This window comes from Erythrolamprus reginae, unplaced genomic scaffold (genome assembly GCF_031021105.1).
Source record: "Erythrolamprus reginae isolate rEryReg1 unplaced genomic scaffold, rEryReg1.hap1 H_35, whole genome shotgun sequence".
NCBI lineage: Eukaryota > Metazoa > Chordata > Lepidosauria > Squamata > Dipsadidae > Erythrolamprus > Erythrolamprus reginae.
The window spans coordinates 308,293-325,495 of record NW_027248490.1 but is presented as its reverse complement, the minus strand read 5'-3'; positions in this window follow the sequence as shown (position 1 = coordinate 325,495).

Below are 17,203 nucleotides of genomic sequence, written 5' to 3'. Positions count from 1 at the left end.
TACCTATGTTTCCATGCTTTCTGACTGGTTGGTATGAATCAACAACACTGGACATGATCCATGTCCCTTCAATTAAACAGTGCCATCTATATGCCTCCTTTGTCGCAGCAGCTGCTCTCTGGAATGAGATCCCTCTGGAGATCCAAGTGTTTCCCATCCTAAAAATGTTTGAGAGAACCTCAAAACCTCTTTTCTCAGGCTTGGGTTAGGGTGGATGGAGACCCTTGTACGATGTGTTTCTGTGGATGTTTCTACTCAGTACCCAGAACCTATCTTTGTTATCTCTTTGGCACTCTCAGTTTACCTGGATTAATTTTCTATATCGTGAGCGATCCAGAATTGAGTCGAGTCAGCACTGAAACCTAATTAAATAAATAAGTAAATAAATGTCCAAGAAGGAATTTTCTCAGGCTGTTGCCTCAGGAACCATCCTTACAGCTATCCGGAGTCTTTTGGACTAGGTGGCCATAATTAATTTAATAAAAATAAAATGCAATGAATTAACTGGGTCATAACTCATAGGTACACTTGCTCAGAATTAGGAGCTCTTTTAAGTTTTGGGTCTTAGTTTTATTAGGTTCTCTCTTACCCCACTTGAAGTTCTTGCTGGAAATAAAAGTGTTTCTATTGATTTAAGAGAACAAGAAAAAACATGATTTTTTTTCAATTGTTCTCTTCTTTTGCAGTCATTTTATTATTCAGATGCATTTATTATACCTCCGGGACCGCCTTCTACTGCACAAATCCCAGCGGTTGATAAGGTCCCACAGACTTGGCCTTCTCCAGGTCCCGTCGACCAAACAATGTCATTTGGCGGGCACCAGGGAAAGAGCCTTCTCTGTGGCGGCCCCGGCCTCTGGAATCAACTCCCCCCAGAGATTAGAACGGCCCCCACCCTCCTTGTCTTTCGCAAGTTACTCAAGGCCCACCTATATCGCCAGGCATGGGGGAATTAAGACATCTCCCCCAGGCTTTCTTATATTTTATGTTTGGTATGTATGTGTTGTATGGTTGGGGGTTTTTAATGTATTTTTATTATTGGATTTGTTCCATTGTTGTACTGTTTTTATTATTGTTGTGAGCCGCCCCGAGTCTTCGCAGAGGGGCGGCATACAAATCTAATAAATTGAATTGAATTGAATTATGAACCAGATGCATTGAAGATGCTATGGGGGGGGAGAGAAGGTAATGACATCTATGCAAATGAATTTTAAAAAACCAAGCTCAGATGAACTACCATAACCTGAAATAGCTGTTGTTAATTTTTTGTCTTGTAACATAAAAATGTGTAACTAGGGATTTCAAACCTTGAGAGTGAAGGTTTGTTCTCTGAGCTTGGGGGTTGGTTTCCGAATGTTTTATTACCAGGCTAGTTTAACATATTCAACCGAGTTTAGGAGATGTCATCACAAGACCTACTGATCACATGAAGACCTTATAAACAGAAGAACACTGATATCCCTTAAACTCAGCTGAAGATGTTACCTAGCCTGGTATCGAAACGTTTGGAAACCAATCCACAAGCACAGAGAACGAGCCTTCAACTTCACCCGAACTACACTCAAGCTACTGTACAAATAAAATAGAATAGAATAGAATAACAGAGTTGAAAGGGACCTTGGAGATCTTCTAGTCCAACCCCCTGCTCAGGCAGGAAAGCCTACACCATTTCAGACAAATGGTTTTCCAATCTCTTCTTAAAAACTTCCAGTGTTGGAGAATTCACAATTTCTACAGGTAAGGTGTCCCGCTGGTTAATTGTTCTGTCAGAAAATTTCTCCTTAGTTCTAGGTTTAATTTAATTTAATTAATTTAACTTATTCAACTTCTATGCCACCCAATCCCGTAAGACTAAGGGCAGCTTACAACAATAAAAAACAATACAATGATACAATGATAAAAAAAGAAGTTGAACAACAACAATAATGAAAACCCCAAAACCGTAACAAACCCAAATTATAATCCCTCCCCAAAAACAATATAACAAACATCCATATCAAAAAACATAATTCGGGCACGTCAGATGTTAAAATTCACAGCCTGTTGGCAAAGCCAGGTTTTAACAGCTTTTCCAAAAGTCAGTAAAGTGGGAGCAGTGCGAACATCAGGAGGGAGCTGGTTCCATAGAGCCGGGGCCGCAACAGAAAAGGCCCTCTCCCACAGTCATGCCAACCTACTTGGCGGTTGCTTCTCTCCTTAATTAGTTTTCCACCCATTGCTTCTTGGCCTGCCCTCAGATGCTTTGGAGAATAGCTTGACTCTCTCTTCTTTATGGCAACCCCTGAGATATCAGAATACTTACAACCCCTGAGACATCAGAATACATATCTCCCCTAGTCAGGGGTGGGCTGGTGCCCGGACAGTGGGGAATACAGTGGGGTAGCGAAAATGGAGCTCCAACCCAGAGCACCCAATTTGCACTGAAAGAAAATGTAGGATGTCACGCCCACAATGTGGTAGTAAAAATTTTAGTAGCCCTTCACTGCCCCTAGTCCTTCTTTTCATTAAATCAGACTTACTCAATCCTAGCAATTGTTCTGTATATGGTTTAGCCTCCAGTCCCCTAATCATCTTTGTTGCTCTTCTCTGCATCCTTTTTAGAGTCTCAGCATCTTTTCTATATATATTGGGGTGACCAAAACTGAATGCAGTATTCCAAACATGGCCTTACCAAGGCATTATAAAGTGGCATTAACACTTCACGTGATCTTGATTCTATCTAGATATTCACCAATGTTTCAGACTCTCTTTGCTCTTTTTGTGACATACACGATTCTTACAAGAAATCATCATAAGCAAACTTTGTTTTTTAAAAAGTGATTGTACAAGAGGCATGAAACTTTATCTACTTGAAATGATCATAAGAAAAAAACCTGTAGTGTTTCAGGCAGACCACTAGATGGAGCTTGTTTGCTTCAATTGGTGAGCTTGGACAAGGGAAATTGCTCCTAGACTCAACCTTTAATCAGAGGCTTAGCAACTATCTCACTTAACAAAAGACATTTTGGGCTGAATTGTGAGGACTACCTGTATTTTTTTCTTTTTTCTAGCCCCAGTACACAGCACACCTACCTTTGATCACAAAGAGTCAAAAATTTTAGTTCTCCGGCTACAAGAGAAGAGTAACAGAAAATCCACCTCTCTACAGGATTTCAGATCTTACATTTTTTTCTTTTTTTGAAGAAGCAGGTGTGACGTCTGTGAGGGTGGAAGATGCCTTCTATTTTTAGCACAAGTGCCTGACAGTCTGGACGATTATGAAATATGAATGCAAGTTGACTTCACAACAGATTGTCTAAAATGTTTGCATTTCTATGCATCAAAACGCTTAAAAAATTGACACAAACAGATATATTAGTTCAGAAGATGTTAAAAGTTACAGTATAACTGAATCCAAACTTTTCATTTGGGCTAATGCTGGGGACCCCAAACTTGGCAACTTTAAGGCTTGTGGACTTTAACTCCCAGAGCTGAAGTACACAAGTCTTAAAGTTCCCAAGTTTGAAGACTAATGGATAGGCAACTGGGGGAAAAAAGTCCTGCAACTTTGTTTTCATTTATGACAACTGCTGTGAGACTACTATATATGCTTTTTAAAAAATGGAAAGGTTTGGCACAAGGAATGGCTGGTGCAGACCATGCAACTTGTGGAGATGGCTAAATTAACTTCTTTGATCAGAGAAAATCTATATTTATAGCTAACTGGAAATCCCTTGTAGACTGCATGAAAAGGGAAAAAAATGAACTTCCGAATTGTGATATTTATTATTAGGAAAAAAGATTAATAGAAAAAGGTGAGATTTTTTAATAATCATAGAGTAATAGGTACTTTTGTGCTTATATTTGCTGCAAAGGAAATTGGAAGCTTCTATTTCTTTTTCGTTATTTCTGCACTTTCAGTTCTCTTTCTTTCTTCTTCTTCTTTCTTTCTTTTCCTTCCTTCCTTCCTTCTTTCTTTCTTTCCTTCCTTCCTTCCTTTCTTACTTACCATTCTTTCTTTCTTTCTATTCCAAATCTCTATTTTAATTCTTATGTTCTCTGTACAAAGTTTAGTGAAACATATTTTAAAAATAAAATGTTTGCATTCCTCCTTAAAATAATGTGTGTGTTTTACTGTGTATTCTCACTTGCATATTTAAATCTTTTTCTTTCTTTTTTGTCATGTTTTAGATTTTGGCTTGATATATTATTCCTTCAGTTAAGTAAAGCAAATACCAATTTATAAAGTTGTTACAATCTAATCTTGCTGTAAATATGTTCCCAAGATATTTATGAGATATAACATTTGGTATAATATTTAATAACGAAAACTTTAACTTGCTATTGCTATAAGTAATCATTTCTATCTTTGTGAAACCTGCTATAAATGGATTTCAAAAACTTATGCAACCTGTTTTGTGTAACTGCTGCAGTAGTGGGTTGCTACTGAAATGGTAAAGTATGCTGTACCGGTAGCAAAAGTTGAGCTACGTGTGCATCTTTGGGTGTCTGGCGCACTCACATGTGCTTCCCCCCTGTACATGTGCAGAAAGCAAAATCTTGCAAGGGGATGCGCACATGGCTGAGATTTTGGTGATTTTTTGCTTCTGCGCATGTGCAGAAGCAAAAAAGATTGCTGAAAACTTGGGGTATCATAAGACAGAATCTTGTGGTACCCCACTGCTTACTTCCCTCTGTGTAGATGTAGTATCATTATGGACTACTCCGAAGACTCGGGGTGGCTTTCATGTGCTCTTATGCGCGTGTGCAATGCTTCTGCACATGCACAGAAGCATCCAAAGCAGGTGGGTGGAGCCTCCTACTGCCAGTGCTACTGGTTCTTAGAACCAAACCAGGCCAGTCCGGGAGCAACCCACTGCTGATTATTACCCAATGACAGGAGAGGACTGGATCTGAGAACTGGATCATAAAAATGGAAAAGTAATATGACAAGACACAGTTTGCTCAGAGATCCAAGTAGGCTGATCCTAAAGTAGTAAACTTATTGCTAATGAGAATAAAAACCTGAAGCTTAATTCACAGTTAAGGATCTTTACAGTTTTTCCCTCTGAACTTTTATTATCCCGATCTTGTGAGATTTGAATCCATTATCCAGATCTTGTGAGATTTGAATCCATTATCCAGATCTTGTGAGATCTGTTTTAATATCCAGATTAGGAGCCAGTTTCAGGAGCCACTTCAAGTTGGAACAAGCAGCAATGAATTAATTGCTAGCTTAGTCCATTTCAAATCAAATCAAAATTTTATTATGGTCTAAAAGCATCACAACACTTAGGCTCTTATCTGGAATGAAAACGAGTGTGTTTGTGCAGTTAAAATAGGACTTGTGAAATATCTTACTTCCCTCTAGGCCATGTTTTCTCAAGAAATCTCTAACCCACGTATCACTGTGCTTATAAAGGAGAGATGAATAATTTTCAGGACAAATATTGTAATCAGGAACACTAATCCAACAGTTAGTAGAAGTTTTGAACCAAACAACTGTAATTTTGGAAAATTATGAACTATTGTAGAAACTCAACACATACCCACTTAGAAGAATGAAATATTTGAGAAATATTTTTAAAAGGCAGACTATTATATTTCTCTGCAGGAAAAGTGGAGAAACTTGCCCTTGGAAACAGAAAGCATGCCCCAGGTTTTTCTTAGTAGCCCCCAGGAGATATTTTGTGCATATTAAGAAAAATTGGGCCAGCCTATTCATAAACCAGCCTCACTTTTCCTGCTCCAAGCAGAAATGCAGATTTGGTAATCCATTCACAAACTCAGATAAGCAACAGAGAAAAAGTAGCTTAGGCAAACACCTAGGATTGGCATTTCCTCTTTTGCTCATATAGTTAGTTATGACCCCTACATAACCCCTACATGACCCCATAGTAATCCGGGAACAGCCAATAGGATACATGTTCTTGCACAAGAACAGGAAGCTCAAGTGCATGGATCAAAGATGGGATAAAACGCCCTCACTCTCAACTCCATTTTGTCAGCTGCACCAGAACCACAAACATGTGGTCATGTCCATCAATTAATGGACCAGGGGTGAAATGCACTGCATGTGCAGAGGGTAAAAGAACCCAAATGGCGTGTCCGGGTGGGTGGGTGAAGACTTGCATTGTCGTTGATACAATCTCTCCAATCATCGGCAGGCATGCTTGAACCGGGAGTATTTCACCCTTAAAATGGACCCTCTTTCCAATCGGCCTCCGTCTTGCATTTTGTCTCCAGTGTCTTCCAGTGTCTTTCTCCTGGATTGGAACTGAACCAGATGGATATTTCTTCCCACACTCCCTTGATGTGCTTTATTATTTGGGACCTACAATAAATGAGACTGCAATTCATTTTCATCAAGTCTGTTTCACTTTAGAATTTTACACATTGCTAATAACTATACAAGTCAGTGTAAGTTTCAGAAAGAGTGTTCTTCAAAGTATCAGGATTTCTGTTAAAGTGTAAATATAATAACACAGTGAATCTATTTTTAGTATTTATTTATTTAGTAGAATGATATCTGGGAGAATAATTTGCTATGAAATAAGCATTTAAAATGAATTGTGCTATTTAGAAAATGTTTATATTTGTGCTAGTATGAATACATTCATTTATATTCATTTTTAAAAACCATTCGTTTCAAAGGACAATATATTTATGAAGACCTACAAGAAAAGATACAACAATCAGCAAGATTTTTACAACTTTTCTTCACAGGATAACAAATAAAAATAACAAAAATGGGATGGAATATGTTACTGAGTTTCAAGGCTTATTGCGTTCTAATCTCAGAAATCTAAAAAAAATACCATTTTAGAATAAAAACAGAAACTTTTCGCTCATGACTCACAAAACCCTATGTGTGGGATGGCGTCATTATATCGGGGCATTTTCACAATGATTAATTTGAATCCAGGAGAAACAACAGTTGTATTGAAATTCTAGTTCAGTCCCTTATGCAATACCAGCTTCCTGAAATATATATGCCCCTGTGTATATAAAACCCTATGGGGATTAAATAAAAGTCATTATTTAATTACCAACAAAATGAAAAACAAAATGTGAATTGAGGCACAAATAACCACTTCTTCTGTGTCACAGTATTTCCCTATGAGAGTTTTGTTTAGTTGCCTCTTCTTACTAACACATTTAAAGCAGGGGTCCCCAATTACCAGTCCCCAATCCACTGGACTGATACTGGTCCACAGCATGTCAGCAACTGGGCTGTACAAACAAGCAAAGTTCCATCCTGGATGCAGGCAGCATGCAAAACCACACTGTCTTCAGTCTGCGGAAAAACCTTTGTCCACAGAACCGGGTCCTGGTGCCCCAAAGGTTGGGGCCACAAACCTAGAGGATTTCCACAATTCTGATGCATCTGAGCTTTAGCCAAGATGAGTTTTATCTGTGAATCAGTCTTGCCCAGTGTCATCACCGCTAGTATCCTGCAATAGCAATAGCATTTAGACTGAGAATTTACAGCACTCTCTAAGTTGTTTACAGAGAGAGCATATTGCCCCAACAGTTTGTATCCTCATTTTACCGACCCTGGAAGGATGGGTTAACCCTGAGCTGGTGAGGATCGAACTCCTGGCAATGAGCGGAGTTTGCCTGCAATATTGCCTTCTAACAACTGCGCCACCAAGATTCCTACCAGTAGTTGCAACAGCAAAGGCTCCAAAGATGTCTGCAGGGTAGGATCCAAAAAGTTCAGTCATTGACAGATGGTGATGGTGATCAAAACTGTTTAAAAAAAAAAAAGTGTGTTGCACATGTAGAGTTTTGATCACAACCCAGTGGCTTCCCTCTTGATTTTTCTGGGCCACAACTTGCAGATCCCTCCCCCCAACAAAGCTATATCACAAAGCCAATTCAATTAATATTCTTCAGCGTAATGCCAATCCTGGCTTCCCAAAAAATAATTTCTCTAGTTTTTGAAAGTTTATATTTCTAAGTTTAAGCAGGATATTTTCTGCATTGGTTCAATCAGCACAGCCTGAGCGGTTTGTGTGGGGGAGGGGGAGGAATGCTGCTGCGTTGTCCTATCCTCATTCTACCATCCCTGCCTTTAAAAAGGGAGGAATATACTGTATACACACATTTATTGCAGTGAAACAATTGAAACCTGACATTGTTAATGTCCTCTAAAGCAGTATTTACCAACCTCAGCAACTTTAACATGCATGACTACTGTAATGCTCTCTACATGGGGCTACCTTTGAAAAGTGTTCGGAAACTTCAGATTGTGCAGAATGCAGCTGCGAGAGCAATCATGGGCTTCCCAAGGTATGCCCATGTTACACCAACACTCCGCAATCTGCATTGGTTGCCGATCAATTTCCGGTCACAATTCAAAGTGTTGGTTATGACCTATAAAGGCCTTCATGGCATTGGACCAGAATATCTCCGGGCCCGCCTTCTGCCGCACAAATCCCAGCGACCGGTTAGGTCCCACAGAGTTGGCCTTCTCCGGGTCCCGTCGACTAAACAATGTCATTTGGCGGGACCCAGGAGAAGAGCCTTCTCTGTGGCGGCCCTGACCCTCTGGAACCAGCTCCCCCCAGATATCAGAGTTGCCCTCCTTGCCTTTCGCAAGCTCCTTAAAACCCACCTCTGTCGTCAGGCATGGGGGAATTGAAACTTTTCCCTTCCCCCTAGGCTTATAGAATTTATACATGGTATGCTTGTTTGTATGATTGGTCTCTTAAATTGGGGTTTTTTAGTTTATTTTTTAATATTAGAATTGTTACATTGTCTTCTTTATTGTTGTTAGCCGCCCCGAGTCTTCGGAGAGGGGAGGCATACAAATCTAATAAATAAATAAATAAAATAAAATGAACTTCAATTCCCAGAATTCCCTAGCAGGCATGCTGACTAGGACTTCTGGGACTTGCAGTCCACACATCCTAAAATTTAAGAGGTTAAGAGAGATTGCTCTAAAAGTCAATGTTATAATCATACATTTCCCATTTTTATTTCATTTTTACCAAAGTGTGAAGTTTTATCAAGTTTGTTATGCTTTTCTTTTTAGCTTATGAATGAATCTTTTGTTTAACAAGAATCTTAAACTTAAGTCAGTTTGTTCTCAATTTTCTATACAGAGCTTTGAATTCTAATCTTGCCCTCATCAGGTCTCCAATCTCCAAAGGGAACAGAATCAGGATTGATCTGTCTGGGCCTAGAGATAGTACTTTGGGATTTTACCAGTTAACTTTTTTTGCAGTAAACTGACATTCTCCAGTAGGAATGAATTCTCCTGCTAAATATTTTCAAAGCAGATTTGCTACTACCTGTATTAGTTTGTGAGACTGAGAACAAGGAAGAATAATGTAATGAAAACTAAAAAGTAAAGAACACAATGTTCCATTTGAAGACTAGCAATGGAGGAACATCAAGTGGTTTAATTAAATTTTGCAAAGAATTCAGATGCATGCATTGTTCAGGCATTTTTCAAAAAATTGGATATTATTTTACCATAAGCCCAAAGCTTCTTTTTGATAGAAAGGCAATCTTTGGAGCTTTTGAAAGCAGCCCATTTCCTTTTGTGAGTCTTCCATTATCACCTGCCATGTCCTCTCAGAGAAAGGTTTAATCTCCATAGCGGCTACTATCTTTGACTGCTGAGGCGGATGGTTGCCAATGCTAATGATGCTTCAAAATGTCTCCCGCCCTGCAGAGAAAAAGCATCCCTAGGTGAATGTTAATCCTGGGAAAAAATGAGAGCATGAATCCTAGCCTATGTCAGATACCTCAACCACCACCACCACCCTCAGTTGTCTTGGTTAATAAAGAATAGAAAAGAATATAGGAATATGGCAATGTTTGCATTATTTTATTCAAGAAGCTCTGATGATCAGAGATTTACATTTCTCCATTTTAAAGAAGGAAGTGACATGGATTACATATAAGTATACGCCTCTCATATATATATTTATACCTGTATGTCATCCACCTGAGATTAAAGAAATAAAAAACTTTATTTTATTCTTCCATTTGGAGTTCCCCATATAACCTTGAGTCCTGAAGATTCAATCTCAAATGACACCTTGCCTTAGACATAAGAGAGAACTGGGCGTTATATTTATCTGAGACGCCCATTCTCACAGGGGGGAGCTAGTCTCCAAGGATGTCCTGATTGGCTGCGGGCACCCATCTTTGGAGACTAGCTCCCCTACTGTGGAGAAAAGCTATTCTAGCTCACAAGCTTCTTTCCCACTGATTTCCTCAAAGTCTGACTTCCAATTAAAATCAGCACACCCAAAATTGTTGAACAATGCTGCTTTTATGACCTAGACAATTTCTTCTGCATCTGATCCACTTTTCCGCATTCCCTCTTTAGCAGAGCACAGAGATTGGAGAAGAAGGGATTACAAGAGAGTAAAGAGGCATACACTGGGGATGGCACCAGTGCATTGCTTTCAATATATATTCCCCATAAGTGTTTCTACTTATTTATTGGATTTGTATGCCGCCCCTCTCTGTAGACTTCTATTTATTCTCTTTAATCCTTTTCCTTCCAATTAATGTAAATACAGACATTAATTCCATTCTTGCTAATTATACCAGTACAGGATAGGCTTTTCAAAGGACAAAAGAGTGGTGAAAAAGAAAGCACAGTTGTGATTTCCCACAGTAACCATTTCAGTTAGTGATTGAGTTGCCAGGTCCAATGTTGACAGTTTGTGTCCAAAGGATTAAATTTAGTCCAGAACAGATCCAATGATGTATAGGGCTTACCTAAGCAATATTATTTCAGTTATAGGTTTAACTCTCTAATTAATCAATGAATGACTTATATTAATTAATTATTTTCATGATACAAGATTAAGTGCAAGAGAATCCATGGAGAAAGGGGGCTTCTCTAGGCTGCTTTGGTTTTTATACGTCAGGACCACAATATCTATCCCGGCCTCAAATTGATTGAAGTGGCACAAACCTGTTTATACCACCGTGCAGGAGGAACTTTTGTTGTTATTATTATTTTGTTCTTTTCATTCGTTCCATGAAACAAAGGGAAAGAAAATGGAAGTGGAATTGATGGGGTTTCATCTTGGCATCATATGGAGGTACAGAGCCAAATAACCTTAAATTAGCTGCCAGTAATGGATTCCCAGGAAGAGGAGATGGCCAGAACTATTTGCTTGTCTTGTGGGAGCAGAAGTCTGAAGAAGGCATCCCTGGTATTTGTCATTGGTGATTCAGTATGACTTTTGGGGGTGGGGAGGGATTGTGACCAGTGTTCCCTCTAATTTTTTTTTGGGGGGGGCGGAAAAGTATAGTGTCTGAGCGGCAGTCCCTTTGGGACTGGGCGGCACAGAAATAATAAACAAACAAACAAACAAACAAACAAACAACCCACCCTGTTTTGCCTCAGAGAATTTCAAAATAAAATACTGTACTGTGTGTCTATAACAGTGAGCTCATAATAGGGCAACTCTATCAATATCAAAATGCCACTTAAATAGTTGAGCTAGTTTCAAACTAGATTTTGATTTCCTTTCTCTCTTCCGTACTCCCATTCTTTTTCTTTCTCTTTTCCTTCCTCTCTTTTTTCTATCTGTTTCTCTCTATTCCTCTCTCCTTCCCTCTCACTCTTTCCCTCTCGGCTTCTGGGCAGGTTTGGAAAACTCTGAGTTGATGATGATTTTTAAGTGAGCGATTGCTCACTGCTCAGCTTAGAGGGAACTATGATTGTGACAGGAAGCTTTTCTGTTGTTCAGCTGCCTCAAGATGATATTCTTGTATCATCAATAAGTTCTGAAATATTTGTGATATAGGTAGCCTTTCTAGATACTACCATGACTAATTATTGTTATTAGTTGTAGTCGGATGTTGCTAGCTTTTGTGATTTTCCCGTCTGTTCTTCAGTCTGTTTTTTTATGTCTTGCCCATTTTATAAGTTGATTCTTGCAAGAAGAAAACTATATTATTTCTGTAAATGTTTTCTTGCTTCTGATTTATTTTATTTGGGTCTCCAAATGTTATCTTATATATATTTAAGTACGTATTGGTAGTATACAAAGATATAACAATGTTTATATAAATAATACAAAGATATAACAATGTTTATATAAATGATACTAGTAAGAGAGAAACATTACGACAAGGGACAGAAGGCATGCTGGTGCACTTATGCACACCCTTTACTGACCTCTTAGGAATCGGGAGAGATCAACAGTGGACAGTCTAAGAGTAAAGTTTTGGGGGTTAGGTGATGATACTACAGAGTATTTGTCCCTGCAGGCCTTTACTAGGCTGTTACTATTCCAGACCTACTTTCTCATTTCTCACCTCTTGTCTGTTACCCTTCTTTTTGCATGCCTCTCTGACTTCAGCCTAGAACATAAAAACCTTCTGCCTTGTTTACAAGTAGTTTTTCTAGCCATTGGTCCCAGGAAACAGGTGGCATCAAGTTCCTATCTTGGGAGGGAAACCTTTCCTATTTCCTTCCTAGTATCATAATCACAAATTCTAATTAAGATACTTTAAGAATGACCTCTAGTGTTGGATGAAAAGAAGTGCATTATTTTCTTAAGGTCCCAAAAATTTTCGGATTCTGCATCTACTATTTACCTAGATAGAGCTATCATGGCTGAAAACATACAGACCACTCTAGGCCTTTCTTTCTTTCTTTCTTTCTTTCTTTCTTTCTTTCTTCCTTCCTTCCTTCCTTCCTTCCTTATTTATTTCTTTTCCTTTCTTCCTTTCTCTTTCTACATATTTCTTTTTCACTGTCTTCCTTTCTTTCCTTTTCTTTCTGTCTTTACCTCTATGTTTTTTTATTTCTGTTCTTTCTTCTTTTTATCTCTCTATTTTATTCTCTCTCCTCCTTTATTTCTTTTTCTCCATTCTTTCTTCTTTCCTTCCCCCTCTCTCCCTCCCTTCCTTCCTTTTCTCTGAACAGGAATAAAAACACAATACAGTAAAAAAAAAAAGAATTTAAAACAATAAACAAAATTGTGGCCTTAATAAAACTTGCATCCATCCAGTAACCACCCGATGCAGGTCTACCACATTATGGACACAATGTATGGGGTAAGAGGTGAAAGTCAGACACATGGACCAGGGCCCAGGGGTGGGCTCCTCTTACATTTTCCTACCAGTGCACTGTGTGCGCATTGTGATGTTTTGTGCGAGTGCATCCCCTAGTGCAAGTTTGCTTCCATCCATACACAGAAGAACGATTTCCCTTCTGTGTGTGCTCAGAGAGCCGAAAAATCACAGAAAACTAGAAAAAAAGATGGCGGCATGGACCCGCAAAGACAGCACCAGAGCTGTCATGCCAAAATTGTGCAATTGGCGGGCCACTACTGGAGCAGTGAACAAGACCACAGTAGGAACCTACCTCTGACATGGACCCATCATGGTCACAGGGCCAGGGGAGAGGGGAAGCCGGTTCTTCACAGTGCCTGAGGGCTGGGGGAGGCCTTTTCCAAAGGCCAATAGTGCCAGGGCCTCTATATTGCCAGGGGAGATTGTTCCATCATGACAATGAAGGCATGCTTATATAAACCCACCCTGCAACACTACTTCACTCTGGGAATCCAGAGTCTTACCCTCTTGCCAGATCTGGTAGGATTGGCAGAAATCATCAATGGTTCCTCGAAACATTTAAATATGTTAAAGGGTTAAATAAAGTTCAGGAGGGAAGTCTTTTTAATAGGAAAGTGAACACAAGAACAAGGGGGCACAATCTGAGGTTAGTTGGGGGAAAGATCAGAAGCAATGTGAGAAAAGATTATTTTATTGAAAGAGTAGTAGATGCTTGGAACAAACTTCCAACAGACACGGTTGGTAAATCCACAGTAACTAAATTTAAACATGCCTGGGATAAACATATATCCATCCTAAGATAAAATACAGGAAATAGTATACGGGCAGACTAGATGGACCATGAGGTCTTTTCCTGCTGTCAATCTTCTATGTTTCTATTTATTTATTTATTTATTGGATTTGTATGCCGCCCCTCTCCAGAGACATAGAAACATAGAAACATAGAAGTCTGACGGCAGAAAAAGACCTCATGGCCCATCGAGTCTGCCCTTATACTATTTTCTGTATTTTATCTTAGGATGGATATATGTTTATCCCAGGCATGTTTAAATTCAGTTACTGTGGATTTATCTACCACGTCTGCTGGAAGTTTGTTCCAAGGATCTACTACTCTTTCAGTAAAATAATATTTTCTCATGTTGCTCTTGATCTTTCCCCCAACTAACTTCAGATTGTGTCCCCTTGTTCTTGTGTATACTTTCCTATTAAAAACACTTTCCTCCTGGACCTTATTTAACCCTTTAATATATTTAAATGTTTCGATCATGTCCCCCCTTTTCCTTCTGTCCTCCAGACTATACAGATTGAGTTCATTAAGTCTTTCCTGATACGTTTTATGCTTAAGACCTTCCACCATTCTTGTAGCCCGTCTTTGGACCCGTTCAATTTTGTCAATATCTTTTTGTAGGTGAGGTCTCCAGAACTGAACACAGTATTCCAAATGTGGTCTCACCAGCATTCTATATAGCGGGATCATAATCTCCCTCTTCCTGCTTGTTATACCTCTAGCTATGCAGCCAAGCATCCTACTTGTTTTCCCTACCGCCTGACTGCACTGTTCACCCATTTTGAGACTGTCAGAAATCACTACCCCTAAATCCTTTTCTTTTGAAGTATTTGCTAACACAGAACTGCCAATACAATACTCAGATTGAGGATTCCTTTCCCCCAAGTGCATTATTTTACATTTGGAAACATTAAACTGCAGTTTCCATTGCTTTGACCATTTATCTAGTAAAGCTAAATCATTTACCATATTACAGACGCCTCCAGGAATATCAACCCTATTGCACACTTTAGAGTCATCGGCAAATAGGCAAACCTTCCCTACCAAACCTTCCCCTATGTCACTCACAAACATATTAAAAAGAATAGGACCCAGAACAGACCCTTGTGGCACACCGCTTGTAACCTGACTCTGCTCAGAATACTCGCCATTAACAATAACTCTTTGATGTCTACGCTTCAGCCAGCTGCAAATCCATTGAACTATCCAGGGATTAAGTCCAATCTTCACTAATTTATCTATCAGCTCTTTATGTGGAACCGTATCAAAGGCTTTGCTGAAGTCCAGGTAGGCAATATCCACGGCACCACCTTCATCCAACACCTTTGTGACATAGTCAAAGAAATCAATGAGATTAGTCTGACATGATTTGCCTTCAGTAAAGCCATGCTGATTTGGGTCCAATAAGTTATTGTTTTTTAGGTGCTGATTTATCCTCTTTTTGAGTAGAGTCTCCATCATTTTAACTACAACTGATGTCAAGCTAACTGGCCTGTAGTTACCAGCTTCTTCTCTACTGCCCTTCTTGTGAATAGGCACAACACTGGCCATTCTCCAATCCTCAGGAACTTCTCCTGTTAATAGACTTGCTGCCATCTATTGTTCACCTGAACCTGATAACCCTTTTGCAACAACTGTACAACAGAATGAAGAAGCTCTCAGTAGAGCTCAGCCCCATGCTAAAAAAATAGAAAAAAAAATTCCAAGAACCAAACAGGATGTGGTAGGAGCTAGTGACAGAAGGCATGAAAGACAAGTTAAGTAGAAATGCTGTTGTGAAAGATAAAATGAAAATGCAAAAATTCCACCAATTCTTTAGTTGACACAATAGGTGAAAAGAGTGATGTCTGCTTTCTCTGCCTAATACACTTAAATTTGCTTTAGAAAGAATCTGAGTTAAAACAAAAGCAGGTCCACTCTTAGAATCTCATTCTTAGAATCTCTCATGCATGCTGGCTTCCATTCTTTGGTTTTACAACTTTCTCAACAAAGAATCACCGTCTAAGCTGATTTTAACCAGGCTCACTTTAAAATTTGCTAATATGGAGAAGGATTGAATTCTGTGTAAAAGGAGAAGAAGAACTATTTCAAGATTGGTCCCCTGTCCAATTGGTCCAATTGTCCAATTGGTCCCCTGTCCAATTGGTCCCCTGTCCAATTGTCTCTCCTATATTTTATATATCTTTTCTCCCATCCATACATCCTTCCTCTACTCTTCATTGATGTATTCTATTCTCATATCTCTTCTTCTATCCCTTCCCTGATATTTACTACTACACGTTTTTATTCTCCTTAACTTTCAATTTGTATTGGACAAAATAATTTTTTTAAAAAATTGAGAAGAACCATTTCAAGAATTTGGATTATTTCACTCAAAACAGAAATATTTTGTCAGATGCTTGCAATAAGATCTTTTGAATTTTGGGGGAGGGAGTATTAATTTTGTACTGTTCATTATGTTTATCTCTTTGTATAAGTTGCAAAATAGCATACCTTAGCTATGATGGTTGGATTATTTTTTGGAGCTTTATGGGCTTTATCTCAGTATTTTTCCATGATAACTGAAGTCTTGTAAAACTCATCCAAAGCAGTAGAATTAGTGATTTGTGTTCTGAGTAGATCAATATGATTTATTTTATATTTTAATAAAAACAAGGTGCTAGTTATATGTTGGGCTGCTCAGGAAGCTATTTTAACATTGAATATTTGCATTTTGAGTGTTTTATATTTGAATTACAAATATTATTTTCTTTAATTAACATTTATTCAGGGGTTGTCTGCTTGGGGTTCACAAGAGTTCAGGAGAATATCTAGCTAAGATTCTGTACAGTTCGGAGAACCCCCCAAATCCCACTTCTGGCTGGCCCCACCCCCCCTGCACCATCCCTCCCAGGAATCCCCATGCAGCCCGTTTTGGATTCAGTAAATGCTGGGCGCAGGGGAAGGCTCGGGAGGGCAAAACATGGGCCTGCCAGAAGTTCAGGAAGGCTGGAAATGGGTCTGTTTCCAGCCTCCAGAAGTGCCTCTGGAGCTTTAAGCTTCTGGAGCCTGGGGAAGGCAAAAACGCCCCCTTCCCCCCACTGTGATGCAGGAGGCCAACTAGGCCATGCCCACCATGGCCCCACCCACTCAGCAACCAGGCAGAGAACCCCTTATTAAACATTTCGAAGCCCATCCCTGCAATTCATCTCTATGGGAGAAGGAGCTGATACTTTGAGTCCTTTGCCTCAATGCTGTATGACTGGAAAATGGCCCTATAACTTTTTTCCCCTTTATAATTTGAGTCAGTAATTGGGAAAAAACACACAGGATGTGGGTGACCCTTCATGTGCCAGAGTTACCAGAAGGATGACGTTAGAAATAGTACTTATGTGG